The sequence below is a fragment of the Kogia breviceps genome, chromosome 9 (genome assembly GCF_026419965.1).
Source record: "Kogia breviceps isolate mKogBre1 chromosome 9, mKogBre1 haplotype 1, whole genome shotgun sequence".
Classification (NCBI taxonomy): Eukaryota; Metazoa; Chordata; class Mammalia; order Artiodactyla; family Physeteridae; genus Kogia; species Kogia breviceps.
The window spans coordinates 101,926,728-101,953,983 of record NC_081318.1 but is presented as its reverse complement, the minus strand read 5'-3'; positions in this window follow the sequence as shown (position 1 = coordinate 101,953,983).

Below are 27,256 nucleotides of genomic sequence, written 5' to 3'. Positions count from 1 at the left end.
TTCCAAATGAGTCATCGAGAGTATAAAGTATAACCAGCTGTTTGGAATGTAAGAACATGGGTTATTATATTATAATGAACTCCAAGATGCAGAGAGGCAAATGGTAGGTATGTAGTTTCATTTCAGATCTTTGTCCTTTCAGGCCTTTCTTTCCTTCTCCCTGTCTCCAGTTTCTCTTCCTAATATGAACTCAATTATTTCCCAGGCCCGAACTCAATTATTTTCTTGCTTAGCCCCTATTTACCTCTAAGGAAGCCTGTCTGTTTTTCTGAGTCCGTGGACTTCATTTCCCTTCCAAATCTACTCTTAGAAGCTTCTGGAGGTCTTTGGCGTCAAGGCCCTATGGTTTCCCTGGACCAGACATTTCCCTTACTACTTCTGTAAGAAGAGTGACTTGCTCTCCTGAGACAATTTCAGTTTATGTCTATTGTCTCGATGTGGTTAGTAACAGTGGCCCCTTTCGGTCTCAAAAATATTGGTTTGGATCACAGATTATATGATCATTTTATTCATAAGGCTTCTTATCAGCTTTCAAGCCTCAGTGGGGAGGGAGATACTTATGGAGATCCTGCTTCCGGGCAGAACAGAACAAGGTTTCACATGCAAGCACCTCATATAAAATTCTTATGAGTCTGTGCTTCAGGTTAGTATCATCTCTATTTTTCTAATGAGGAAGCGAAAGCTCAGAGAGGTGAAGTATCTCACCTAAGGACACTCAGACAGCTCCTAGTAGGGCTGGTTACCTGGAACTAAGCCTTTTTAACTCACAGGCTGTTCCTTCCACAGGTCTCCAGCCCCACTGTCAACCTCGTCGTCAGGGACCCACAGCCAGGCTTGTCCTTTTGCTACTGCAGCCTATTGTTTTCTTTTGTTACTCTCCCTTCTGCCTTTCCTTCAACCCTTGAAGACAGCCTTGGAAGTACTCGTTTTCTTCCCTTCATTTCTATAACCTGTGGTGTGTAAAACACAGTGAAGCAAATACAGTTCCATCTGCCAAAGAAGATCTAAAGTTGCTCAGGGAACCCTTAGTTGGAAACAAGATTGCCATCCACCCCCCAGCAGCCTGCTCTCAGAACTAAGGAAGGTCTACAAAGGGAATCCTGAAACACAGACCTTCGGCAATGTCAACAGAGGTGGGCAGAGGCCCATAACAGGTGAAACACCATGAAGAGTGGGAATGTAATTTAAGTCATTTTGCCCTGACTTCCTCATCTGGAAACCAAGAGTAAAGACTGTATTAGCTGAAAGAGCTGTAACACACAATGCGTCCAATGCAGTGTCTGGTGCAAAGGAGGGACTTATGAATGGCTGATTGCTTCTCCACCCTCCCTCTACATGCTTGTTACTGCATTTCCATCTGTCCTGAGAGATTTTGGTAAAAAGAAAGAAGGGAATCTGAGTTGTGGAATTTGCAAACAAAATTAGGAAAATATATTTTTCCAGTTAAACAAAATAGCTCTTGGCCTCATGCTGAAAATCTGTGGCCCAAGATCTTTATTCAACCTCTTCAAACCCTGGAAAGATGATATGTCTTCTCAAGTATGGAGACAGCATCCCTGTGGGATGCATCGGGGGGCTCCCTGGGTCCTGCACCCCATCAGGTGAGGCCTACAGTGTCCAATGCAGGAAGAAGGCTCTATTATACTTTCTTGCATAACAGCAATGACCATGCTCTATGTCTGACCACACTGACACTGTCGTTGCCCCACAGAAAACACACTTTCCACCGAGCCCGTGGAGGTAAAGGAAAGGAACCTAGAGGGTGCCAGCCACCTAGTTCAGGGCTTATGAGAAGCTCTTTCCTTTTCTCAAGGTTGCACAGAGACTCGGGAGAAAGTGTGCACTGGGCTGCATTTCTCCATCTGTGGGCCAGGACTGGGCAGTGGAGGTGGCAGAGCAGAACAGAGCCTGGGTAGAAGTCTGCAGCAGGAGGGAGGCAGCCCCCGTCAGACAAAAGGAGGAGTGGATCTCCAGCGCTTTTTGCAGTCCTATCAGCTGCCCCCGTGGTCACGTGGCCCCTGCCGTGCCTTAAAGGCTCCCAGAAGTTGCAAACCACAGCTAGACTTAAGAGATGGAGAAAATTTCATCTGCTAGAATTCCTCTAAGGAGGTTTTATCTTGTTAAGGGAAAACTCTTTGATGAGAGTTTGTGATCGAAGGCAGGACAGGGGAGCCTGAGTGTGTGTCAGAAATAATAATACTGGGGCTTCCCTGGCAGCGCAGAGGTTAAGAATCGGCCTGCCAGTGCAGGGGACACCGGTTCGAGCCCTGGTCCGGGAAGATCTAAGCCCATGTGCCACAACTACTGAGCCTGCGCTCTAGAGCCCGCAAGCCACAACTACTGAGCCCACGTGCCACGACTACTGAAGCCCGTGCACCTAGAGCCCGTGCTCTGCAATAAGAGAAGCCACCACAGTGAGAAGAGCGCACACCGCAAGGAAGACCCAAGGCAGCCAAAAATAAATAAATTAATTAACTAAAAGAATTAAGAGAAAGAATAAAACTTTTGTGATGGTTAAATGAGATAGTGAGTGTAAAGCGATTAGAATAGTGCTGGGCGCCACAGTGAGGGCTATGTAAGCTTTTGCTATTTAATGTTGCTCTTGTTTACATTATTGTTATTATTATCACCCTTAGCCACTCTCTGGTGTGTATAGTTTTGTAAGTTTCCTTTTCTAACTTTTCTACTGCTAATATGGAAATGACTTCCCCTTCTGTTTCCTTCCCCCCACAGCTTTATTGAGATATAATTTGACATACAACACTGTGTAAGTTTAAGGTGTACAAGGTGATGATGTTTTTAAAATACATTTATTTATTTTTGGCTCTGTTGGATCTTTGTTGCCGCGCGCGGGCTCTCTCGAGTTGCGGCGAGCGGGGGCTACTCTTCGTTGTGGCGTGTGGTCTTCTCACTGCGGTGGCGTCTCTTGTTGCAGAGCATGGGCTCTAGGTGCGCTCAGTAGTTATGGCTTGTGGGCTCTAGCGCACAGGCTCAGTAGTTGTGGCGCATGGGCTTCGTTGCTCCGCGGCACATGGGATCTTCCTGGACCAGGGCTCGAACTTGTGTCCTCTGCATTGGCAGGCGGATTCTTAACCACTGTGCCACCAGGGAAGCCCCGATGTGATGATTTGATACACATATATATTGTAAAATGATTACAGTAAGTATTCCTCACATAGTTACCTTGTGTGTGTGTGTGTGTGAGAACATTTAAGATCTACTCTCTTAGAAATGTTCAAGTATAAGATACAGTAGTGTTAACTGTAGTCACCCTGCTGTACCCTACATCCACCGAACTCATTCGTCTTATACCAGAAGTCTGTACTTTCTGACTGACATCTGCGCATTTCCCTCCACCCCGACGCCCCCTCCCCTGCCCCAGAAACTGTCATCCCAGTCTTTGTTCCGAAGACTTCGACTTTTTTAGATTCCACATATATGTGAGATCATACAGTATTTGTCTTTCTCTGTATGACTTAGTTCACTCCTTTCCTGTTTCGTTTTAAAGTTAATTTAAATTATCTGAAGTTCGTGAAAAATATTCTTATAACGTTTTAAAATATCATAGATAAGGCAGAAGCCCTGAAAACCCCAGGTCTTGGGCTTCCCTGGTGGCGCAGTGGTTGAGAGTCCGCCTGCTGATGCAGGGGACACGGGTTCGTGCCCCGGTCCGGGAAGATCCCACGTGCCGCAGAGCGGCTGGGCCCGTGAGCCGTGGCCGCTGAGCCTGCGTGTCCGGAGCCTGTGCTCCGCAACGGGAGAGGCCACAACAGTGAGAGGCCCGTGTACTGCAAAAAAAAACCCCAAAACCCCAGATCTCAACCTTCTCCACAGAAACAACCATGATTTTCAATTTGTGTATATATTTCCAGAAAATATACTCATGGAATACTCATAGGAATATATTTATACTCCTATAAATAAATAAATTAATTAATAATATAATATATGATACCTATCTATAGATATAGGTAGATAGATAGATGTCTATTTCCAGGCTCTGTTCCTAATCTCTCTCTCTCTGTGTCTCTTTCTGACTCTCTGTCTCTGTTTCTCTATCTCTCTCTATTTACACACTCACAGGAAAAGTGTAGTATTGTTATTTGTATATATGTATTTTTAGTCAGCAGTAAATATTGAGCTCTCATTCTGTAACCTGCCTTTTCAACAACAATATATCGGGGGTATGCTTCCATATTAATTAAGAATAGATCCACTTCATGCCTTTAATCCACTGTTGAGCAGGCCACAGAAAGGAGGTCATGTAATTTAACTGGTTTCTCCCCTGCTGAAGGAAGTTTAGGTTGTTTGAACTCTCCCCATCCACACAGGACACCTTGAACTAAATTGAAATATAAATGATCATCAGGGAGAAAATCCTTGCAACGTATATCACAAGGTGCAACATGCATTAAGTTTCTGGATTATGTTCAAGAATTATATAAAGAACTCTTCCAGATCGACTTGACAAGGAAAAGCCAAAAAGGTCGGGAGAATACAGGAAAAAAAAAAAAAGGGCAGAGGTTATAAACAGGAAATTCAGAGGAGAGAAAAAATGGTCAATAAACATAGAAAAATATTTTTCCTTCCCAGCAAACAGGTAAATACAAAGTCAAACCGTAAGAGAATATCTTTCCTACGCTACCTTGTCAGAAAAGAAAACACCTGATGGTCTCCAGTCTGGTTGGGAATCGGGTTTTTTCAAACCCTGCTGGTGGGAGCACAGCTGGACAACGGGCTGCATTTTAAACAGGACACCCAGGGGCCTGGGAAGCCCACTGGCCACAGGTCAGGCCTCCCTTCCAAGTCCACGTCCACTGCCAGGCTGGGGCTTTTGCACTGGGGGGTTGTGGTGGGAAGCAGTGAGCCTGGATCAGCCTGGAAGCAGGTACCAAACACCCCAATACCAACGGGGACGCCTGTTCTCCTCCCAACCTTAGGCCCTGCTGGTCATAGCTAATCACCCCTCATTCCTTCCCCCCAGGATAGAGCTGATCTCCAGATTCCTTCAGGGTCCCATTGTCATTTCGCTTCTGGGGACCTCTCTATGACCCCACAGTTCAAGAGAGTAAGGCAGAAGCTCTCAACTCGAACTGCTTGAGTTCAAGTCCCAACAGGGGCCACGTTGTCTGACTTGCCTCCACTTTCTACCTGATAGTCTTGGAGTACCTGCCTCCCAGGTGGTGGTGATTGACGGGATGGAACGGACCCTAAGGACCGTGGAAGAGGGACTGGTGGAGTAAGAACGTGATCAATTATAAGGGACCATTAATGATCTGAAGTCTACCTATGGACAAGGTTTAAATTATTTCCCAAGAAACTCCGAATCCCCCGTGCCCCGTGCCCCTCCCCTGCAAATACAGCAAAATGCAGTGTGAGCCGGCGGCGGGTCTGAACGCAACGGTGGAGATGCCAGGTGTGTTTCCACCCAGGCCAGGCCCAGGATCCTCACTGCTTTCTCCTGCGAAGTTACAGCTTTCTTCAAAACATGACTAATTTAGTGCCTGTGTTGGACCAAGACACACAAAATAGGACTCATGAGTCATACACTAGGCAGTTCAGAAATGTAAGGTATTTGTTGAATGCACTGCACAATGAGTGGTTACTTGGGAGAGGGTACAAAACTCTTATTAAAATAAGGAAAAATCTACACGTCTTGCTATAAGACGTGTAGACACACAGTAGCAGGCAGTGGAAAAGTTATAATAAATGAGAAGTAGCAAAGTTCTGCTTCAAAGTTTAGTGATTGATGTTAAAGGCGAGAAAACAAATAACTGCTGAGCATTTGCTGTATGCCAGGCACGGACTAGACAAGTTTATATATGTAGCATCAACCCTCGCAGTCCTGAGGTCATGTTGCCGAACCCATTTTTCCTGTTCACCTTTGTTTTTGTTTTTACCAGGGAACAGGTTTACCGAAGATTCAGACTGTTCCTTTTTTTTTTTTTTTTTGCGGTATGCGGGCCTCTCACTGTTGTGGCCTCTCCCGTTGCAGAGCGCAGGCTCCGGACGCGCAGGCTCAGCGGCCATGGCTCACGGGCTTAGTTGCTCCGCGGCAGGTGGGATCTTCCCGGACCAGGGCACGAACCCGTATCTCCTGCATCGGCAGGCGGATTCTCAACCACTGCGCCACCAGGGAAGCCCCAGACTGTTCCTTTAAAAAGAGGCCATTAGACTGAGATGGTTGTAATACCTTATCCGCCTACATAAGCAAACTAAAGTCTAAGCCTGAACTATCTCAAGGTTAAGAAATCAAAACCTAAGGGCCATCCATCACCAATAGCCAACTGGGCTTTCCTAAATAAGTCAACCACTTAAGCTAAATCCAATCAAATCATTTACTTGCTTTACTTCCTCCTCTTCTCTCTAAAGTTGTTCCTCCAAATCCTGCTGGTGGAGTGTAGCTAACCACTTCTGGTTTGGCACTGCCAATTCAAATCAATTGGCTCAAAAAAAACTTAAAAATTTTAATATGTCTCCATTTATCACATAACACTTCTGGTGTCAAAAGAGGGATCCGAAGGAGACCCTGACAGCCCTGGGGAAACAAGCAATGAGCAGTAAGCAACCTAGTAAGTTTTGTACTATCTTGTCTATCTCATGGCTAAAGTTTAAAAATGAAGGCTATAATATTTCTGTTTACATTTGTCTGTATGTTTATGTATATCTATATATGTGTGTTATAGACGTGTGACTTTCTACCGCCAAATGGTATTGCCAAACTTAATTTGTAAAAGAGCTCTATTTAATTGGTTTAAAGAAAAGTAAATGCTTGTAAAGTTAAGTATTCTCAGAAATATAGAAGCTAACCCAAATATTTTTCAAGTTCACATGATCTAGGATAATATTCAGTAAATAAAAGCTAGTTTAAGCAAATACCGTATGCTAACACATATATATGGAATCTTAAAAAAAAATGTCATGAAGTGATTAGTGGTAGGATGGGAATAAAACACAGACCTACTAGAGCATGGACTTGAGGATATGGGGAGGGGGAAGGGTAAGCGGTGACGATGTGAGAGAGTGGCAGGGACACATACACACTACCAAATGTAAATTAGATAGCTAGTGGGAAGCTGCAGCATAGCATAGGGAGTTCACCTCTGTGCTTTGGGACCACCTAGAGGGGTGGGATAGGGAGGGTGGGAGGGAGGGTGACACAAGAGGGAAGAGTTATGGGAACATATGTATATGTATAACTGATTCACTTTGTTGTAAAGGAGAAACTAACACACTATTGTAAAACAGTTATACTCAAATAAAGATGTTAAAAAAAAAAAAGCTAGTTTAAGTTTTGTTGGGTTAGTTAAAATAAGCACTTCAGAGTTATCAATATTAAATATAATGCAAACATACAAACTTTATTCTACTAGGTTTACTAAAAGTCACATAAGCTCATGTTATCTCTATTTCAAAATTTGTCAGCAAAAAAATAACTTAAGATGATGGTTAGCTATTTAATGTATAGTGAAATTCTCAAGAATTAGCTAAACATGATTGTTAAGAACAAATAAATTAAATAGATGTAAGTAAGATAAAAGTTTATAAATTTTTTCAACAATAATTATGTTTTATGGTATGTCACCTTAAAAATAGTTACTGAAATCTTTCTGGTAACTTGAAAACTTAAAGTTCTACTAATTTAAGTTACATGATAGATATTCATGCTAAATTACATGGGAAGCATTATCAAATAAGAAGTGATGATAAACCTTCTTAGGTTAAATATATATGGATATATGTTACTAATATAGGTTTCCAGAAATAGAAGTTAGTAGAAATTTTCCAGTTCCTTTATTGTCCAATTAGTATCTTAAACTGTTGTATGCCACAGAAAGAACTAAATTTTCTTATCAAATAAACTCTCATCAGGTCTTTAACCGCAGGCCATTTAAAAAATTTGTTTGTTTATTTATTTATTTATTTTTGGCTGTGTTGGCTCTTCGTTGCTGCGCACAGTCTTTCTCTAGTTGTGGTGAGCAGGGGTTACTCTTCGGGGGCTACTCTTCATCACGGTGCGGGGGCTTCTCATGGCAGTGGCTTCTCTTGTTGCGGAGCACGGGCTCTAGGCGAGCAGGCTCAGTAGTTGTGACACGTGGGCTTAGTTGCTCCGTGGCATGTGGGATCTTCCCGGACCAGGGCTCGAACCCGTGTCCCCTGCATTGGCAGGCAGATTCTTAACCACTGTGCCACAAAGGAAGTCCCAACAGGTCATTTTTTTAAGTTGTTTTGTTATTCACAGACAGTTATTGTTTTACTCTGATGCTTGCAAAAGTGCTTTGTCTTCAGAGAGATTCATGGAAAAGACTCTGACAAGTACTCTAGAATACAGGTTGCTGATAACTTCAAGATCAGACCACTGAATTGGGTAAGAATTTCCAAAACTCTAATGGAAAAACTGGATTCAAGCAAAATAAGAATTAATAACATGAGATTGAATAAATTGATGTGGATGATTATAATTTTTAATGACTTTTTGTTTGAAACATAGCTGATTCTTTAATGTTTTAGTTTTCCAGGTTTAAGAAAATCTTTTCTCTGAAACTATCTATGACCTAACAGCAATTTGGTAAATTACGCATTTGTAAACAGAATTGAAACATTTACTTTTTCTCCCTATCTGATCCCTCCAGAATTTGAAAAAATATTGAGTGTTCTTATTTTCATGGCAATATAGTTATTGGCGTAAGTTCAATAAGTTCAATATTGTGTCCTGTTCTCCTTATAACAGGACACAATTGGAAACATTGGTTATATTACCCAGGCTTTGACTAGAATGTCATCTTTGAGAGTGATGTGCATAAAATCAAATCTGATCAGACAGTTTGAAAGGAACTAAGGTTGACTTTATAGAACCAATAAAGCCCCTTGGAAAAATCATCTGGTATCTTGTTGACAAGCTTCCAAGCCCTGCCAGGTGAGCAATAAGGTCACTTCCTGGCAGCCCCAGGAGCAAGAGCAAATTAGGGGCCCACAAAAAGGGAGGAATTCACCCAGATCTATAGAGATTCCCAGCAAAGTCTGATGATAAGTCTTTAGCTTGGCTCCCCCGCCTAGAGAGGCCTTTAAAAGCCCATAAGGGATTCCTTATGAAAAGGTCCAGCAAAACTAACTTAAAAAGAGCCTATGAGGTCAATTGCTATTTTTGCTGCACTTATATAAATCATCAGGTCTAGTTTAATAAAACTAGACTTATATTGCAAACAAATTAGCCTTACTTTGATTAACCTTTATAGAAATGGGAGAAACTATAGACAGAAAAATCATATTTTGATGGAAAAATATAGCAACCCTTGTGGGTATTAAATTCTAGTCCTCTTCACCACCTTTGAGATTTTTGTTATCTACTGGTAAAGTGGTCTGGATCCTGAATTCTTCTTGTTTTCTCAAATATCTTGACTACAACTATCCAAACTAATATCTCTGAATTTCTCCCACCCTTTGGACTTGGAATCACAAAAGAACAAAGACTGCACTTGAACCTCTTTGGAAGGGACCATACCGGGCCACTACCCAGATGGCAGCCAAACTTCAGGGCCTGGAACCTTGATCCACATATACCAGTTAAAAAGGGCTCCTCCATACTCTTGGAACTGCACACCAGGTGGAGATCTAAAATTAAAATGGACCAGGGAGGTTCCTCCCTAGAAGCAGATGACACCTTGAGGTGGACAGCTCTCCCAAGATCACAGACCAAGATCTTCATCTCCAATAGGAAACCTTTATTTCTTTTGCCTTTTCACTACTTGCCTTTTCTCTCTATTAATGCCTGAGAAGATAATGCTCCTTAACTCTGGCAACTATCACTGAATGAACTGCTAAGGTCATAGCTGCACAACCAAAGTCCCTAGGCTTTCTTGTAAAGGGGGTTTAGATAATAGAACTGCTTTCGATCACTTATTGGCTCAAGAAGGAAAAGACTGTGCCACAGAAAATACCTCCTGCTGTACCTGGCTCAATACCTCTTGTATTGTAGCAGATACAAGGCATTAGCAAATGATTCACATGGCTAAAACAGGTTGATGTTCCTTTTGATAAATTCTTTGGTGTACTTGAAACCAACTGGTTTGGCTCCTGGGGGCCCTGACTACGGAACATACTTCAATCTCTTGATATCATTCTCCTGATGGTGACCACCGTAGCCTCCCTGGTGCGCTGTATTCTCTCAAAGATACATGTTCGTAGCCATCAGCTGTACGTCAGATGGTCTCACTTCACTTGGAGAAACAAACAAGATGAACAGCGAGAAGAACAGCAAAAACAATTCTTCCACAAACCTGACATCATAACCTGTGATTTTCATGGTGAGACAAGACTGCTTGACCCCAATGGTGACTGAAAATGACACAATTTTTTGACCGGTCCCTCATGTATGAGAGGATGGCCAAATGAAGGGAATCGGTAAATAAATGAAACAAGGAGGCCATGAGACTCCGGTGGCTCTAATGCCTCAGCAACCTACCTTCCTAAGCAAACCCAGATCTAAGTGTGAATGCCTCAAGATTAAGAACTCAAAACCTTAGGACAACCAGTCACAAACATCCAACTAGCCTTTCCGAAAGAATGCAACTGCTGAAGCTACAGCCAATCACATAGCTTCCTTGTTTTGCTTCTACCTTTTCTCTATAGAAATCTTCCCCAGCTCCTGGTGATGGAGCGCATAACCCCTTCCAATCTGGTGCCACCCGATTTGAATCAATTTTTGCTCAAATAAACTTTTAAAACGTTTAATGTGTCTCCATTTGTCTTTTTCTGGTCTAACAGATTTTTTAAAAATTTATTGGAGTATAGCTGATTTACACTATTGTGTTTGTCTTTTACAGACTCATCTCTGACTGATCCTAAGCCCCCTGCACACCTTACTGCACCTGGTTTCTAAAAGCCTCATTTTGAAATCTTTTTTTTGTGAACTCTATAGGTAGGTGAGGGAGGGGTGGGAGGGCCTGGGAAGCTAAAGCTCTGACAACATGAGGAGAGCACTTTTGTGCCCTGGTGATTAGTAGACAGTTGACCTGGGTTCCTTGGAGGGCAGAAATGTTTGTGGTTATGGATGGAAGAGGAAAGTGGGCAAAGGGTTAACCGAGAGAGACGCAATGGGGGAAAGGAGCTTGGGAATGGCTTACTAAGAAATCGACAGGAGAAGGAGAGGAAATGAAAATGTCCCAAGCAGTTTCAAGCAGGTTGGAAGCAGAACGTAAAGACAGCCAAGAAAATTCAGGGTGTGTGGGAGAGAAAGTGATCCAGTGCATGAGAGGCAAATGAGGAGGACAGGCAGCCGTGGGTTTGACCTGAAGACAGCTCTAAATACCCGCCTGGTGACCTTACCCTTAATGAGCATGGCCCAAAGTTTATGCTCATTAGTAAGAACAGAGCAGCTAGATGATTTTATATACACAACTGCATTGGCAGAGGGTGTTTTTTTCAGTAGATTTATTCCATCGTTTCCAAAACCAACAGTACAGGACAGTGCTGTGAAATGGAGTTTTCCGGAAGACACTGTTTTTCAGTAGACAGTATTCCCTGGTACTCTAGTGTTGAGCCATGGAGTCTTTGACTGGATTTACCTGGACAAGAAAGTCTTTCCTTCAAAAGGAAAGATACTGACAACGTGAAAAGAGCATCCTATTTCTTCACTGGAGCAGTTACATCTCCTCCCGCTTTGATACTATAAAGAGGAAATCACTCATATCCACTGGCATTGTGACATTTTCTTAACCTCTACATTGGTTCTCTTTGCTCTTCCTGTTAAAACTCCACATGGTCGGGCACCTTCCAAAGATTACAGTGCTGGGAATTATTTGGAGGACAAAAGTTCCCAGGACAAAGTTTCACGCTTTATGTAAACAAAGGCTCATTTCTATTATTTTCCGTTTAGCCGTAAGCAATTAAGCTGGAAACACAAATGCGAAGTATATTTGTGATGACTTTGCACGTCCTCTGACACGAATCTCATTCTCTTTGGGATCAGCAGGACCTTTACTGGCATGGACAGATATCTTTGTTACACTCCTCCATTCCTGCATGACTAATTCATTTATTAACTTGATAAAATGCAAAGTTCGTCAGCATAAGGCTGGAGTCTCAATCCTAAATTAACTTTTTTTTTTTTTGTCTAAAACAAAACTCTAAATGATACTTGCTGCTTCGAGGAACATTATTTTGCTCTTTTCTATGTCAGATCCCCTTGGGGAGGTCATTGCAGAAAGGGCTGGAGAGGGGCAACGATTTCTTTCCCTTTTCTAGCCCAAAGGTGCCCTGTTGAGAAATGTGACCTTGTGCCACATGAGATTTGCAAAAAGAATAAGGAGGATATCAACAGGATATGAGAAGAGAATGAACGAGGCAAAATAAAATGTAGGAAGACTCCAGAGGGATTAGTTTTTATTGTCAGTACTGGAAGGGTTCTATACATCTTCTTGTAATAACTTGGAAATCGCTGGAATTAAATTGTCATCAGAAAAAAAAAGAACATGGAATGATTCCGAGATTATATGATTATCTTAAAGAGAAAGATGTTGCCTTGTTATCCTCACTAACTATTTACCTGACTCATGCTATTAACGTGACTAAAGAGAAAACAAGTCCATCCAAGAGGGGGTGATGAGGGAATAGGCTAGCAAACAAAGAATGAGTTACTAGAAAACATATCCAGTGCCCACGGGAGGAACGAATGGGGACATGGAATAGTAACCAAAGGACTTCAAAGACTTCAGACCCACTGGCAAAATGACCCTTCATGTGGGGATAGAAGCAGAGTATGTAACTGGTGGAGTTCAAAAATCGCTATGCCTTGGGCAAGCCCAACCCTGTGGTGAAATGGATTAGCTGATCCTTTCAAACATTCCATTCAAATTACTCTTCTTTGTTTAGTTCCATGTTCACCCCAAATCTCTCTCTGATCACGCCCTTCCTTCCTGTGAAACTCAGCCCACAGACTCACTGTGCACTGACCCTACAGACTTTGAACATGGAAATGTTTGTGGAGTCCTCTGCATTACAGATCACTGTGCTGGCATTCTCTTCGTATTGCTATGTTATTACAGTGAGATAAATAATACATGTGTGGAGTCTGACAGATTCTAAGAATACCTGTCTCCATGACATTCTGAGATATAGGTCAGTCTTGTCATCTTGTTTCAGGTGATTCTGCCCAGGAGAAGTGGATATACCTCATCACAGTATTTACAAAATCAGTGTGTCTGCCAAGAAGGTCTGAGCTACACCTGGAAACATGGAAAATTCCCTGAGGTAACAACGTTCTCCCTGCTAGATTTCTTTGGACGCCGGCTGATGACACCTCAAACTCTGTAAGCAGAGCGTTAAACTGTGCCTGCAGAAGAGCTAAAGTACTTTCCTGTAGCTCCATGAAGGAACCTGACTCCCATAAGTGTCTGGGACACTATATAAGCACAGCCCTTGGGCTCAGGAGAAAAGCATCTATTCTTCTCTAACATTATGACTAATCGCATATATTGGTGGCTTATACCTAAGAGCGTTTGTCATGTGCCAAACAGCAGGAAAGTCTTCACGTACGTAATTTCATCTATTCCTCATAACAACTATGAGGGAAGGTTGTGGCGTGGCCCCACTTGACAGATGAGGACACCGGGACCCAGACATGTTGAGAGATTTTCCTCAGTCTCACAACGGTGCAGCCAGGCTGTCTTTCTCCAGAACCCACGTGCTGACTGACTCCCTGGCTCCAACGACTGGTTTCTTCGTAAAAAATGTCTTTTGTTACAGAATGGTACCATTGAAGTCAGTGGCTTGTGGTCAACCTAAGTGGCTAAGCCCCTCCACACCAGAGGGACACTCTGCCCCCCCCCCCCCCATCGTTGGCTGTAGCTGCATTTTAGCTCCCAGAGCGTGTACGGCTCGCTGGGGCTGAGAGGGTGTGCCTGTAAAACAGAACACGGCTGCCATGACTGATGTACACTTTACATGCGGGGTAGAAGGCAAACAGGACTATCACTTTATATGAGGGGCCACGTGTCTGCCACGTTTACCTCAGTTTTAGCCCATAATTTCATTGCCATCGGAAGTTTTTACCTCTACTTTGAACCTAACTGTTCCCCTGTGGAATTTCTGACTTTGCTGCTCGTTATTTTTCACAGAGGTTAAATGTATCTTCACTTAAAATTCTCCCCAGCTCTACTCTACTGCCCTTAGAGACAGTCAGTCTCATCTTCATATGCCTCAAAACTCTGCTACGTTCTTTTTTAGAGAGCCGTGTTGGCCTAGACCTTTGCGTTTATACTTTTTAATGTTTTTTTAATTTTTAAAAATGTTTTTAACATCTTTATTGGAGTAGAATTGCTTTACGATGGTGTGTTAGTTTCTGCTTTATAACAAAGTGAATCAGCTATACATATACATATGTTCCCATATCTCTTCCCTCTTGCGTCTCCCTCCTGCCCTCCCTATCCCACCCCTCTAGGTGGTCACAAAGCACCGAGCTGATCTCCCTGTGCTATGCGGCTGCTTCCCACTAGCTAGCTATTTTACGTTTGGTAGTGTATTTATGTCCATGCCACTCTCTCACTTCGTCCCAGCTTACCCTTCCCCCTCCCCGTGTCCTCAAGTCCATTCTCTGCATCTGTGTCTTTATTCCTGTCCTGCCCCTGGGCTCTTCAGAACCATTTTTTGTTTTTAGATTCCATATATATGTGTTAGCATACAGTATTTGTTTTTCTCTTTCTGACTTACTTCACTCTGTATGACAGACTCTAGGTCCATCCACCTCACTACAAATAACTCAATTTCATTTCTTTTTTATGGCTGAGTAATATTCCATTGTATATATGTGCCACATCTTCTTTACCTGTTCATCTGTCGATGGACACTTAGGTTGCTTCCATGTCCTGGCTATCGTAAATAGAGCTGCAATGAACATTGTGGTACATGACTCTTCTTGAATTATGGTTTTCTGCATTTATACTTTATTCTTCAAATACAAACCCAGGACCCAATGTGTTTCATGTACCTCCAAATGAACAACGGGCAGGTTTCCAGAAAGTGTGTTGCTCTGGTAGACACCCAGGGTGGACCCATCTCAGACGTGGGTAACTAAGGCCAGGGAGCCTGCCCCTTCCCAGAGACAGAAATTTCACAGTAGGAAGGGTCTATAAAGGGGAGCCCATTTTATAGGTAAGGAAACAGAGCCACAGAAGCCATTAATGTGCCCCATGATTAGCTGGTTGATAGCTGAGTACATAGTAAATGCTCAATACATATTAACTGAATGAATAAATGAATGAATAGATGGATGATAAATCCATGGCTGAGCACTGCCTGCCTCGACTGCATTCTGAAATGTCAACCAGGAAATATCTCCTCCTGCTCACAACCGTCCAATGGCTTCTCACTATTCTTGGTATAAAATGAAAATGCTTTACCACAGCCTACCTTCGGGATCCTTACCTGCCCTTTGCCATAGGCCAAGTACATTCCCATTTCAGAATCTTTGTGGGTGTCAGGCCTTCTGCCCAGAATGATGTTCCCCCAGAGCTTCATGACATCCACTATTTGACTTCACCAAGGCTGTGCTCCAGGGCCTTGCTTCACACAGGCATTCTGTCTGTCTGCCTCCCCGGCTAGAACCATGCCTCGTGATACGGCCTATCCATCGCCATGTCCCCAGCTCCTGTATGTGTGCCCAGTGCATGGAACCCAGTGAGTATTCAATCCTTATTTATTGAATAAATTAATGAAATCACATGGCCTCCATAATGCAATATTATATGACCTCTGCAACAATGGATATATTAATTTATAAACACATATAAAGCATTTAGTACAAAACAAAGTGAGCCCACCAGATGCCAAACACAGATACGGGGCCACTTTTAACTCTCAGCTTTTTGGCGAGAGGCCTCTTCAATTTGAAACTATCCCAAGATTTAAAACTTGAAAATGAGCATTTTTCTACAATCATGTATCTCATGGCGTATAATTGCATAGAGTGATGACCTGTACATTTCCCACCTAGCTGTCTCTCTCTCTCTCTCTTTTTTTAAAATTGTGGTAAGAACACTTAAAATGAGATCTACCCTTTAAATAAATTTTTAGATGTACAATACAGTAGTGTTAACTATGGGTACCATGTTATACAGAAGATCTCTAGAACTTATTCATCTTGTATAACTGGAACTTTATACCAGTTGAAAGGCAACCCCCCATTTTCCCCTCCCCCAGGCCCGGGAAACCACCATTCTACTCTCTGTTTCTATGAATTTGACTACCTCATGTAAATGGAATCATGCAGTATTTGTCCTTCTGTGACTGGTTTATTTCATTTAGCATAATGTCCTCTGGGTTCATTCACATTGTCATACAGGTCAAGATTTCCTTTTCTTTTAAGGCTGATGTGTATATATATATATATATATATATATATATATATATATATATGTATATATATATTCTTTATCCATTCATCCATCAATAGATACTTAGATACTTAGATTGTTTCCATGTCTTGGCTCTTGTGAATAATTTTGCAATGAACACAGGGGTGCAGATATCTTGTTGAGATAAGGATTTCATTTCTTTCAGTTATATACCCAGAAGCTGCATTCCTGGATCATAAGGTAATTCTATTTTTAATTTTTTGAGGAACTTCCATACTGTTTTCCATAGTGGCTGCCCAATTTACATTCCCACCAACGGCACAAGGGTTCCAATTTCTCAATATCCTTGCCAACACTTGTTATGTCTTGTCACATTGATGAGACCCATTCTCACAGATGTGAGGTGATATCACATTGTGGTTTTGATTTGCATTTCCCTGATGATTAGTGATGTTGAGCATCTTTTCATGTACTCTTTGGCCATTATCCTTGGCTCTGCTGCTCCCAATTTTCCATTGGCTATCGAGGAAAACCAATCCCATTTCCTGAAAGTCACAAGACTTCCGTCATCGAAACGGCCTTGATCCCTGTACATTGGAGACCATCTGTTAGAGGGAAGTCACTTGACTGGTGTTTCTTCAAACATCAACGGGGAGCCTGCTTCCCCTCCTTCCTTCCAGGAGGCCCATGTGTGAGAAAGAACAAAGCGGGGAGGAATGTGGGATGAGGACCAGCTCACACGTGGTGTGTGGAGTTTTCTTTTGTGGTCCCAAGCCTCCTGTTTCATCACGATTCAATGAGCTTTCAATTCTGTGCCTGAGAGCCAGCTAGCAGGACAATGCTCTTCAGAAAAGGAGGCAGGCAGAGAATAAAGCTGTGACATTCTCCTGGAGACTCATCATTTTGTCCCTGCCTTATTTTAAAGCACTTCTATCACCACTCCTCTCTGGAGGCTGGGCAGGGCACCTGGCCTCTTAGGACCCACTCAGGGCTCTGGTTGCCTCTGGCCAGGGGGGTCCCCTGGCAGGGTGGGAGCTCCCTCTCACCCCTTGCCGAGCAGCTGTGGGTCTGAGTGTCTGCCCCGCCCTGCCCACTCCCAAGGGCCCCTGCAGCTGCAACTGGTTACTTCTTGGCCAGGAGCCGGGACCTACCATGGGCACAGCCAGTGTCCTCCCTGAAGCCATAGAGATGCTCTGATCCCAGATTTGTTTTTCTTTTTGTGGTTTTTCAGAAGAGAAGAACCTTAAGCTTACTTAGGCTTTCTGGATTTTTTAAAAACATCATTCTCTGATTCCCTAGGTTGGATCTCAAGAGACAGAGGACGAGAGTAGCTCTCCAATGTGAAGAAGCTTTAAGTTGCTTCTCAGCTGCATCCTGGAGGGAGAAGTGTGGGTCGGTGATGTGAATGTGGATCAGGAAGCAGGTACAGGACTGAGAGGTCAGCCTCATCTGGGTTCCTAGCCCGGCTCTGCTTTTTCTAGCCCACCACTTTCCTCTGGGATGTGGAATTGAAAGAAAGCCTGTCTCACAGTGGATTAAATGAGGTCATGCCTGTAAGGTGCCCAGTACAGGATGGGCACACAGCCTGCATTCTGGGACTATTAATTATTAATATTATATAGCTTTTATGGTTTATTATAGGTTTTTATTTCTTTGGTTTCCAGAAACAAAACCCAGAAGATTCAGTACTTCAAAAACCAGCCTATCATTTACTCATCATTTCCATCACAAAAAGAAATCCTGGGTTATCCCTTTTTTAGAGAAAATAAATACGTTGGAAAGAGATCAGCTTTCAATTCAAGATGCATCTCATCTATTCCCGTCCAAAAAAATAGGTGGCTATCCAGAAAGTGAAGCATGACTGTTTGCTCATTAAGCTCCTTCCTTACTGATATTTCCTCTAAAGTGGAATGGTTAATGGAAGGTTAAAAAGAAAACACTTGAATATTTGAAATCTAACCTGCCCTATATTTTAGCTTAAATTCTCTTTTGACTTGTATTAATATTGCTATAGCACCTTTTAGGGGAACAGGCATTTATCTTAGAAATATTTTCCCTGTATTTACATTCAAAGTTTTAATATTGTTTTGTTTTAAGTTTATATCTTGTAAATACTTACAACTGGATTTTTAAAAAGTCTAATTTGAGGTCTCTTTCTTTTAACTGAGAGAACCCACTTATCCTTACTATGCTTGCTTATTTATTATTTAGTTATTGTTTTGATCATATTTTATGCTATATATATATGTGTGTGTGTGGTTTTCCCCTTGCTTTATTTTTTCTATTTGTCTAAATTCTGATAGATAGATTTTTTTTTTTTTTTTTTTTACTTCATTCCTTCTATTTCCCCACCCCCCAGTTTGGAAGTTATGATTTTACCATTTACCACTTTCCTTCTAAATTCATTGTTCCTTTTCAATAGTAAACTTTTAAAGTCTAAAATATTTTTAATTTTTACTTTTTTATGAATGATGATTTGTTTGTGTGTTACATAATATGGGTTTACAATTATATGTTCACTTAATACGTTGAAGCCCTTATTCTAGTGCCTTAGGTTACATGGTATTACTTTTGACAATCATCAAATGATTGCCATTCTTTTGTAAGTAATCTGTCTTCTGTTTTTCTACTAGCTTTTAAGATTTTCTCTTTATCTCAAGATTATGTATTTTCACTACAATGACTCTAGTTTTGGGTTTGTTTTCTTTTTAAATCTTCCCAATTATCCATCAATGGAAAGCATCAGGGCTTGTTTTCAGCTCTGGAAAATTCTGAGCCATCATTTATTTGAACACTGTCTCTCAACCATTCTTTCTTTCTGAATCTTATGTTAAGTTGGAATTGCTTGATCTATTCTCTGTCTCTTGCCTTTTTTCTACGTTTGCTAATAGTTTATCATTCTATAATGCTTTCTGTGATATCTTCTTAGATTTGTCTTCTGTCTTAAAGATTCCATCTTCACCTCTGTCCAGTGATCAGTTTAACTCAACTAATGATACTTTTTCTTTTTTTGGTATATGCACCTGTCTTGTTTTTATAACCTCTTGGTTTTTGTTTTGTTTTTTCCATGGATAGTAGTCCGTCTTTCATTTCTTTGAGAACATTATATTCATTTTATGAGTGAAAACTGTTCTATGATATGTACATTGATGTGGGAATTTTTGTTCAATGGATCTGTTGAACTTTGTTGCTAGACTTTTTCACTTGCTTGGTAATTCTTGTTCATCTGTGGGAATTTTCCCCAGCTTGTAAGAAGGTTTTAATTCTGCTTTCACCCTAGCCCTTTAAGGTCTTTGGCTCTAAACTGGACATTACACTCTCCTGCCGCAAAGGTGACCAAAATTCAGGCGTCTTATTATGCATGGTGGGGCTTAGCTTCAAGTGGTAAGTCCGCTTCTATTCCTGGCTATGGGAACTCCTCCAGCCCTCATGCATAAGAGGCAGCTTGGTCCCAGCTCTTGGCCTCATACAGAGTCCCCATCACATAGAGCTGTTCAGGCCAGGTTCCCATGGAAGACCCAGCACCGAGAGCAATGTCCTGGTTTCCCTGCTTCCTTCTGTGGGTTTGATCTCTGGCCCTGGTCCATAGGATTTCTTTTAAAACATAGTCAACTATTTGTGTTTGTTTGTATTGGAAGCTTTAGGTTCCAATGATCATTCTATCTGCCATCGTGGGTCTTCTTTTCAACGTATCCCTAGTGCCTTCTCCTGGAAGGAGGAAAGCATTTTAGATGAAAGAGCATAATGAAAACTGTGTGACTGGAGCTGAGATTGTTTGTCAGGGTGTTCGGGACAGAGAGAAGAGTTGGAGGAGCACAAAAAGCATCATTACAACCCTTCCTCTGCTCTAGCGCTTTTATTCTGGGTTGGTACAAATAGAAATCTCAGATGCAGCTTCTTGGTGGAGTCAGGGGATCATGTGTGCACCCATTCATTCCAGCTCACACTACTCTCTGCTCAACTGTTTACCTCAGGGCAAGAGATAATTCTCTGTAGCCGTGTCTTTAGCAAAAGTCAAAAAGGCAACCAAAACTGACTCAAGAATATGTTTCAAGAAAAAAAGGTGAGAGCACATTTGTGTGTGGAAGTGAAGCGGAAGTGTATGTACCACGTGTGGAGCTGAGTTTGCTGATGTCTAAAGCATCGTGTCTTCTGCTTTGTTCATTGCTTTTGGTGACCTGTCTTTGCAGGCTTTTTCATCTTCCAGCCCCAACGCAGACTTTCCCTTAGATGCACACAGTTGCTTATCATTTTGCAGAAACTCTGCTCTTTATGGGAGAGCTTCTTGGAGACTGAGAACTATTTGTTTTAGTTCTTCTTAATCATAACCTGAAAACGGACATTGATGTGAACATATGTGTAAATGGTTGATAGATTTTCTTACAAATGAACAGTCTATGGCATACATTGCATTTGGGAATGGCATTGATTTCATTATTTCAGTCTGTGTTCCATTAATATCCTGATTTTTTTTTTTCTTCAAGTCTAGTTGGGTCTGACTGAGACCAGTATGTGGTAAGCATCTAGGGAATACTAATAATCAGGGAGAGTGAGAAACGAAAATGACCAGATGAAGAAAGATCCGAAGTAAATGAGTTTATATCCCTGTGTACACACCTTCAGCAGCCTTCTTCAGAGGAGATGTTGACGGACAACCACAGGAGCCCAACAGAAAATTCCTCCTGGAAACGGAGACAGAACTTTGCTGGTGATACAGATACACTGGGGTCACGCATTGGCTTCGACCCCCTCATGGCCATGTATAGTGAGAAGACGTTTCACCTTTTAAAAATCAGGTTCTCGGGCTTCCCTGGTGGCGCAGTGGTTGAGAATCCGCCTGCCGATGCAGGGGATACGGGTTCGTGCCCCGGTCCGGGAGGATCCCACATGCCGCGGAGCGGCTGGGCCCGTGAGCCATGGCCGCTGGGCCTGCGCATCCGGAGCCTGTGCCCCGCAGCGGGAGAGGCCACAACAGTGAGAGGCCCGCATACCACAAAAAAAAAAAAAAAAAAAAAAAAAAAAAAAAAAAAAAAAAATAAAAATCAGGTTCTCATATGCAAATGAAAACACCAGAATCAGCCTTACTGTGGGCGGAGTGTCCGACACGTGGTGGTACTCAGTGCTGTGCTGTGGGGACTCCAACGATAAGGTTTTTATTTTAACTCCAAAGATAAGTTGGAGCAGCATTACTCAACAAGGTCAGTTCACCTTCCCCAGTGGAGCAGTAAAACAGCTATTAAATACGGACAATAATGTAAATAAATATGATATTTGAAAATATACCATGTATTCCCCCAAGGAGTGTTTATGGACTCTTCTCCACGTGCACTGAAGCGGAATGAAGAATTGGACTCTATGAGGTGATAGCTGTTAACTAAACATCCATCCAATTAGTGCAGTAATTATTTCACAATATGTATGGATATAAAATCATATGTTGTACACCTTAAACTTATCCAAGGTTATGTGTCAGTCTATCTCAGTGAATCTGGAGAAAAAAATAGACTATGACGATGAGACAAGGAAATTGAAAAATCCCAGGTGTTATAAGAAATGAGATGAGTTACTAAGAAAGGCGGTAGATTTCTCTTTCCTAAAAATCTCTAGGAAGGTTCTAAGATTATACGGACACGTTGAGGCTAGGATGGCTCCCTGAGTTCAATTTTTAATCTGACTTCTTCCTATCTCTTCGACGTTTATCAGTTTTCAGATCCAAACTCTTCGGATGAAAGCTGCCTCTTCATTAATTGCATTCTAGGTTTGTGGCTTTTGCTTGTATTTGTCTTCTGCTGTCTCTCTTTGCTTTCCTTCCACCCATTCAAAAGTAACAAATAATAATGGTAATAACAACAACAACAAAAACCGTAGAACAGCTACCATGATTGGGTGTTTACTATGCACTTAACATACATTATCTCTTAACAGCCAAGAAAAATGGGTGTGATTCTATCAGATTTGGAGGTGAAGAATCTGAAGCTCAGGTTGGCTAAGTAACTTGCTGATGTCATGCAGTGGTTGGTGGGAGAGTTAGGATTTGAACATAGATTTGTTGCCCTAGTTCATCTTAATCTAGATGTTGAACCTGTGCGTCTCATAAAATAAAATAATAGCATCCACTTATTAATGTGCCAGATATTCCTACATTCTTTTTATTAAATGGTTACTTTCCTCCATTCTACGAATAAGGAAACTCAGATCATTTAAGTAATTTACGTGAGGTCAAACAACTAGCGTGTGGCAGAGTTAAGACAACCCCAGCTCTGCCTTGATTATAATGCTACGTATTTGTTCACTATAATGGATTGCATTTCGGGCCTTTGGGCACAGGGCTGGAAACTCGGTGGGTTTTCTTTGTAAATTGATTGGTTCATTGATTCAGTATTGCTAAATCCTAGCGAGTTTGCCAATGCCTTCGTCCCAGAGGATTCTGGACAAAACAAGTCTATTTCTGGATTAACGCATTTTGGATATAACAACTACATTTCTGGATGAATGGATTTTGTATAAAACAAGTACATATCTTAGCAAGCCGAGGAGAGGAAGAAGGCTGCTTTTATAGTTGAGTCAGAGGGAAAACTGTGAGGGGCCCCATTCCTGGCGGGGCAGAGGTCTATGAAGCCCCAGCCCAGGTCTTGGGTCAGGACGTGCTGATTACCCATTGACACACACAGTAAGGGTGGCATTTCTTGAGCACCCCAATACGTGCAAGGCGGTAGGCTCAGTCTTTTATAGAAATCATCTCCATTCTTCACATCAAACCTTTTACATACCAGTAACCAAAGCTTTAAAAGGTCAAGAGACATACTCAAATTCACAGACCTATTAAACAGCCAAGCCACGATTTCGTTCTCAAATTGTCTGACTCCGAAACCAACTAGCCACTGTACTCCACCACCGTGCACTTGGGGCAAGTGGTGTTCTACCTGGATTACGTCATCAGAGAAGCAAGGAGAAGAAAGTGTATAGGGCTGGGTGAGACGGGGAGCGGGTTTAGAAACCCACTCTAAGAAAGGCATGTGAAACCTGGACTGGGAAGATGATGAAATACAGCACAGAAACCACAACCAAGACACATCTGTAAGGTGTCCGCAAAGCCACCATGTTTCCAGTGTCATCCCCCAAGACTTCTGACTTCTACATTCCAGCTACCCGGGAGCATGGGCCTTTGCACCTGTGTTTTCTTCTGTTTGAAACCCTCTTTGTAACACCCCATACCACACACGTACGCACGCACAAACACACACACGCAAATCCCTTAGCCTAGATAGGCCCTTCCCATCTCTTAGATTCCGCGGAGACTCCCCTGACTACCACCCACCCCGCCCTCACCCTGTCCACCAGAAGTCATCTTCATCTGTTACCTGCTCTTCCAGGAATGTGTTTTTTCCTTTAGAAAGTCCCCTGAATTTGCAATTGAACACTCAACAGTGAGAGTATTAGATTAATGTTCCCCATTTGCCTACAAAATACAAACTCCTTGAGAGTAAGACATTAACTTCTTTGCCCTTTATTCTCTGTCTACCACCTGGCAGTGTAAAATTGTAGGTATTCAATAACATTTTGTTCAGTGAATGAATACAGAAATTAATGAAACTTTTTTTTAAAATTCAGGACTCTATTTCTTATTGTATACACTACTTGGGTCACTTACACTTCTTAATGAAACTTTTTAAAGTCCCAAATAATCAATCTCTAGAATACAGATGATAGTTGTAGGTCCATAGAGCTGCACTGGAAAAAAAATGAGAAGGCTGGTAAAGCGACCAGAAAGACATGGTTATTCAATACCTGAGAGTTCTTTTTCCCTTTACCACCAGCCACGAGATCGTGTAAACCAGCACTGCCCGTCGGGGTCACTCTCACCGCGGTAGGTAATATGACAGGCGGAATTGCATTCAGACCTAATTTAAGTTCCGAGTTCCATAGCTTTTACCCACAAGTGTGTGGACTTAAGCAAGTTGCTCTCTTAGCCTAACTTTCCAGTCTTAAAAATAGAATTAAGACTCCTTGTAAAACTCTCAACAGTGCCTGGCAAATAAACATGTTCTGTAGGAGCTACCCTGCTGGCTCAGTGGTTGGGAATCCGCCTGCCAATGCAAGGGACACGGGTTCGAGCCCTGGTCCGGGAAGATGTCACATGCGACGGAGCAACTAAGCCCGTGAGCCATAGCTACTGAGCCTGCCCTCTACAGCCTACGAGCCACAACTACTGGGCCCACACACCTACAGCCCGTGCTCCTCAACAAGAGAAGCCACCGCAATGAGAAGCTCGCGCACTGCCAACGAAGAGTATCCACCGCTCGCCACAATCAGAGAAAAGCCCGTGCGCAGCAACGGAGACCCAACGCAGCCAAAAATATATAAATAAAATTTTTTAAAAACCATGTTCTGTAGACATTGTTATTATTGTTATTATTATTTCCCTCTTTAGAGCTACCTGGTAACTGACTTCTTATTTCCTCTGTGACCTGAATGGCTTTTTCCATCTTCCACACCTGTTTCTCTATATTATCCTTCTTAGCAAGCCTTTCCTTTAACCCATTGATATTTTTCCCCATGCTCAGTAGGACAGGAGATGAGCTGACAGATCAAAACGCCATGGGACTCCCCCAGAGTTCCAGGCAGTTGGGTGGAATTCTGCGCTCTGTAATTTGTTGGCCCCAAATTTCAGACTGGTAAGCAGAAGTCATGATGAAGGCCAAGACTTTTCTTTGTTCCAGAATCTAGAGGCTTCTGTGAATTATTTTAAGACTGCTTTTATATTTGAGACAGGAGGAAAAATCGTAGAGGGACATGGTTTGTATCGGCATCTATGAATTCTTTTAAGGCTTTACATTGGAATTTGTAGTTTCTAGCTGGGCAAGGTGACTTAGCCAATATTAAGACCTGGTCCACTTGTCCTCCCCTCCCTATTCCAATCCCCTCCTCTTGCCCTCACTCCCTTACACACACACACACACACATACACACACACACACCCTCAGGACCCTATATTTTCTGCTCTCTCTCACTTCTAATCTCTAAGGTCAAGAAGTGCCATCATCAGCTTTTCAACCTGCCTGCCACAAGCTCCATATGTCAGGGCTTGCTTGAAGGGGGCCTCTAACATGATATAATATAATTATAACATGATATAATATATATAATTATAATATGCAGAAAGGTATGAAAAGGGGTTATTGTATTTTTAAAGTTTTTTAAAACAGGGCTTCAGAAAAAATGTACCATGTTAGAGCATGGAAAAAAAAAGAAAAACAGCAATAATAAAGTGGCCAAAGTGCAAACATGAGGAAGGTAATCATAATTTACCTGAATAATCTTTGCTGCTTTAGGAAACAAAGAAATTGGGTTTTTCTTACCTCTCCTTTCCCCAGCTTAAAATTCGCTGATTAAAAGATTCACATATAAATTCAAAATATACCAAAGACCCATTTCCTAAAGCGGCCCCTTTTGATACCTTTTTGCATACTATATTCATGTTAAAATCCCTTCAAGCAAGCCCTGATATATGGAGCTGAGAGAATGCTAAAGGATTGTGACAGGAAGATCATAACCCTAGCGGGATTTTCAATTGAGGTTTAATTAGAGCTTTGCACTAAAATTAAAATTCTCACTTTATAAACTCTGTTTATTTCCCCATTCCTGCCTGCCTATCACTAAAGAGAACATGAAAGTTCTTGCTTGCTGGAGTTTCAGTTATCACTGCTGTGCTTGAAGGTCTACAGGCACTGTATTTGCTCTACTGACTGGACATTTCTGAAATAGTACCACTATCAGGTAGATCAGATTGTTGGCAAAAACTCTGGCACCAAAGACACTCAACAAATACATTTCATCACACTGACCCTGTACTAACAGCGACTTGCTGTGGATAACCTCATGGGAATGGAAGTTGAGAAAGAACTATTTCAAGGCTGCCAGTGCCTTAATCTCTGCTCTGTTCAAAATGCAAACGTGCTGCTTTTTATGCTCACAGTAGTAAAACAAATTTGAGGGATGGTATAATCCTGAGCCTGGGAAGGCAGAAAGAAAAGCGGGCAAGAGGAATCCCCCCAAAAATGATCTACAGGCAAACTCGAGAGAAGAAAATGAATAAACACCTTCTTTTGAAAAAGGGGGGGGAGACAGATATTGGAAACTCACCCAACCTCAACCATAGAAGGGCAAAAAATAACTTTTATTTGAAGCACCAACACTCACTTCTTTGTTAAGGAAACTAGAACAACACCCTGCAGACTTGCAGGCTCCAAAGTTATCAGGCAACGATTTCCCGGGAATATGTTCACCAGTTCCATGCAGCCGGCTTAACAGAGTCAGAATGAGCCGTGCAAATACATTCTGTAAAGCAGATGAGAGCTCCACGCTTTGTTCTGACCACTACAATATCGAGGTAATGGAAATTTCAGGATAGGTCTGATCAGCGCTGCCCAAACAGAGTTGGATGGCTTTGGTGGAGGACACCCTGACTAGTGTTTCCCAAACCAAGGGATCTCTCAGCCCTCAAGGTCTCCTTGCGCTAATCCACCTGCTGGGATGACAGGCCCCTGTAGACGCTCTGCCCCTGCTGAGAGACTGAAAGAGGGATATCACAGTAAGATGGGGAGGTGGACTCGAGCCACAAGGACAGGGGGACTGAGCCTGGCTTATCTTCACACTGGTTCTCCCAAGTACCAATGGGACGGATTCCATGGCCTTGGTCTCCTGCTATCTGCTGCAAGTCTCTCTCTGTGACCCTGGGATCTTTCTGTTTCTTCTCATCCATCCTCATAACTGTTAGCGGGGGAGGGGGGGGGAATCAGAAGAGAATGGGACTCCCAGAGATTTTCAGAACAGTGGGAAAGAGGCCCTCAGTCCCCTTGCTCTGTGAGTCATTACCAAATGGTTCTCAACGGGCGATTTAAGCAGTG